The sequence below is a fragment of the Pteropus medius genome, unplaced genomic scaffold (assembly GCF_902729225.1).
Source record: "Pteropus medius unplaced genomic scaffold, Ma_sr-lr_union100, whole genome shotgun sequence".
Lineage (NCBI taxonomy): Eukaryota > Metazoa > Chordata > Mammalia > Chiroptera > Pteropodidae > Pteropus > Pteropus medius.
Window position 1 is genome coordinate 25,380,666 of NW_024351730.1, and position 3,836 is coordinate 25,384,501.

General features: G+C 38.2%; 1 long non-coding RNA gene across 1 annotated transcript; it reads right to left on the reverse strand.

Moving 5' to 3' along the window:
• Positions 1–904: 904 nt before the first annotated feature.
• On the reverse strand, positions 905–2,983 carry LOC120588246 (uncharacterized). Its single transcript, XR_005649187.1, has 3 exons — positions 2,853–2,983; positions 1,720–1,885; positions 905–1,622 (listed from the first exon to the last, which is right to left on the reverse strand). It is a non-coding gene; the product is annotated as an uncharacterized LOC120588246 (long non-coding RNA).
• Positions 2,984–3,836: the final 853 nt, after the last annotated feature.

Genomic DNA, 3,836 nt, shown 5'->3' on the forward strand with positions numbered 1-3,836 from the left:
GACAAACTACAGTTTGTGGGTCACTACATAGGTTGGGTGGGAAGTGGATTTGTCCTGACCCTTAGTGATTCTAGCACTGCACTTGCTGCCCACCTCCGAGAATCACTGTTCTGGCAGGAAGAGTTTGGAGTTCCTTCATACTCCAGTCAGCTTAGTTCAGCCTTATAGATGTCCAACCTTATACATTACTGACAGTGCTGGTACCAGCTGAGAGAGTACACCAGAACTATTTAAAATCCTGTCTCTTTTCATGTGTATATATCCATGGCATGTGTATATATCATCAGTGGAGTTTCTCCCCCAAAATACCTACCTGGTTGTTCTATCCTTGAAGTTCTGAGTTCACTCTAGCCTGGACCTGGATCTGGCTCCATTTTCATTATTTTAATCTACTCTCACGGATCTTTTTTCTCTAGGTCTTTTCCTGAGTTAACTTTATAGGCTCTGCTCACTTTCTCCCCAACCCTCCCATCTCAAACATAGATAAAAAAGAACAAAACCGAACCAACACTCCCATAGCAATCATTGCTCGCTATCTTTAAAATCACTAAATGAAGTAATGTAGGCAAATCGAATCAAGGGAGACCAGGTTAGAAGGTTCTCTTTACAACTACCAGAAATGAAAATTACCCCTCATGGTTGAAGCAACTTCCCCTGAATCACTTCTATTTTCAGTCTGTCTAAGTTTCTATTTCAGGCTCAAGTAGCTGGAAAGGCTACATATTACTATAGACTATATACATTTGTTAATTTACAGAAGTGCTTGCAATGGTCTTGCTTTGATTGCAGGCGGGGTAGAGGAAATTGTTGAAAATAATATCAAAGTTCTGCTTCCTGACTCCAGGGCCAAGCACCAAGCGCCTGGCATAAATTTAGCATTTGGCAAATGTTTAAGAGAGATTGTGCGCTTTTTTTAAGGTCATGCGGAGCCTTTGAAAGATGCTCATGTTTTCAACTGGCTCAAGCTGGCTAACATTTCTTTTTCATCAATTAGACATAGGAAGTTAGAAAGAGGTTTATTCAATTCAATAGACAACACAGAGACACACTGCCTGAGCCTCCATCAGAAGAATAACACTGCTCTTCTTCACATTTTGATTCCCCTAAATACCTACATATACATTCCCCACACTCACATCTTCCATATATCAAAAGTTCATGACCCGTGTAAATGCTCTATGAAATTTGTTGATGATTGAAGTACATAAGAGAGTTTTTATTGAAGTGTGATCAGAGCCTCTCGGGGTTTGCAGGGAAGTTCCAAGTCAGAGACCTTTGCACTGAGTTGGTCCAGGAGACAGTAAGATACATTTTTAATTCAGAAGAGAATAACCTCCCAAATTTATATATAAATTGCTAACTACTTATCACATATGTCAGAACTGTCCTTTTAGAGAATGTCTCTTCTTTGTCTTTAGAAACCAGTTTCCATAGAAGAAAGATACAGTCAAAGGTAAAGCAGAGTCTTTCTCTTTCAACAGAGCAGTGTGTGGGCCAAGGTCAAAAGTGCTTATTCAAGTTACCATCTCACTTCAAAGAAGCTGATGGCTGTGGGGGATTCACAGAGGCAATTTACAGGAAGTTTGAACTCTTCACCAATTTCAGCAATACAAGTATTATTCCTTTAAAAAAAAAATAAATTATTTTAAGTAGAATTACATATGGCACAATGATTTAGTGAAGTAACTCGCACTATCGAAATGTTGATCATAAACTTACCTCTAAAAAGAGCTAAAGAATGTATTCTCTATTGGACACAAGACACATTGTAATTCCTTTCTTTTCTGTATCTGGGTTTTAAAACCAAATAGCCAAGATAATTTCTGTTGGCATAACAGTAGTTCATGAATTATCTTCTCTCTTGTAGAGATGCCACACACAAATTCTAAGAGGTAAGATTAATATAATAGCATTATAAATTCCGGGGGCTTAGCACATGTGTAGTTTTATTCCCCAAGCCCCAGAACAGGACCAATATTTTTGTTTTGTAATTGGAAAAAATATGTTAAAAGCTTTTCATGCCACATAAAGTTCATACATAAGAAATGCTACTTGTCTCATACTACGTACTATGTATATACACTCATACTATTTATGGCTGGTGTCACCATATTAGGAATGGTTTTCAAACTTTAGAAAAAATCAGTATCACCTGGGGAGCTTTTATAAATTGAGATATAATTGATATATAACAATGTATAAGTTTAAAATGTACAATTTGTTGATCTGATACACTTATAGATTGCAAAATGATTACCACTGTAGCATTAGCTAACATCTCCATCATATCACATAATCATTATTTCTTTTTCTGGTGGGAACACTGAAGATCTATAAAAAGGGAATAGTAAACGTCGACACAGATTCTAGGTTGTCACAGACAAGCAAACAAACAACAGCAACAAAAATAATTCTGGCTACTTAAAGAAATCATTGGAAGGACATTGGACAGGCCATGGAATCTGAAGAAAGGCTGCAGGACCAGGGGGAAGCCATGGGGAACTGAGCAGCAGAAAACATGCCCAGACCATGCCCACAAGGCAGTTCACTAAAAACACGGACTGTGAATCATTCGAGATTTAAAGTTTTGGTGAGAACACTAAAGTTGCCATCCTGGCTCTTGTGCCCTGACTATCACAGGCCTTTTCAGACTCCATAGTGGAAATGAGACCTTACTGTCCTCCAAGACTTACACAATAGGAGATTTCTCCAAAAGAAGAAATTTTGAATGCTGGGCAGCTAATGTACATTAGCTTCACTTTAAAGATGGAATAATTCAGAGAGGCTATGTAAGTTTAAAGTGTACAATGTACATATAACTTATATACAAGTGGGCAGAGTTGTGATTTTACCTTAAATCTTTCTTTCCTCTCTCCAAACAACTCTGTCCTTTTATCATTCCCTTGGATTTTGGTGAGTCTCAGGCAACTCTTTAACTGCCTTCATTCTTCCAAACCAATAGATAAGAAATTCTCGACCAGAGAAGATTATTAGAAACTGAAAGCTTGCTCCATTTCCCTAATTATGTGCTGTTATGAATCACTTGTTGATTTAAAAAAAAAAAAAAACTGGTTCTAAGACAAATTAAATATTTAAGAGCCGATGAGGCTTGAAAGAGCAGAAAAAATCACCTCCAATTTACAGTAAGAAGGAGCAAACACCATTGCCTCACATCACATCCCGTACGTGCCTTTTGTTGGGGATTGTGCCAAAGCTGGAGATTTGTCACTGATGTTGTCACAGTGGACAATGAGTGGACATTCCCTTGAGACATAGCCATTCAAAATCAGGCTGATAAATTCATGTGGCTTTGAGGAAGTTGACCTCAGGAATTACATTAATGGAAATGTGTAACTGGAGCAATGAAGAGATAGTAAAATACCTTAAATCTCAAAATCATTTCATATTTTATGAAGCACTTTCACAAATGTTAATGTCTTATATCATCCCTGTGTAGACAGGTTTAATCATCTTTTTATAAATAAGAATATTTGGAACTCAGAGTTTAAGTAGTCAGTTCAAGAACAATGAGCTTTCAAATCTAGATTTCCTGATTCTAGTGAAAACCTTGGCATGTTTGAAGACAAAGGGTGTTCTTCTTCGAAGCAATGCATGCCACAGTGGTATTACCAGCTGGGCAAAAAAATCTGTCTTCCATCAGTTGAGGGGAGGGGAGGACCAGTGCTATCCCAGAGGTGGGAACAAGACAGATTGCTGCTTGGAAGTGAGAGGACAGGGGTCTAACAGTTATCAGGGACTGATCCCGGAGACTGGGCTGGGTGAGAGGATAAAGAAGGACAGTGCCATTCTCTGAGTACCAGCAAAGATCAGCATTG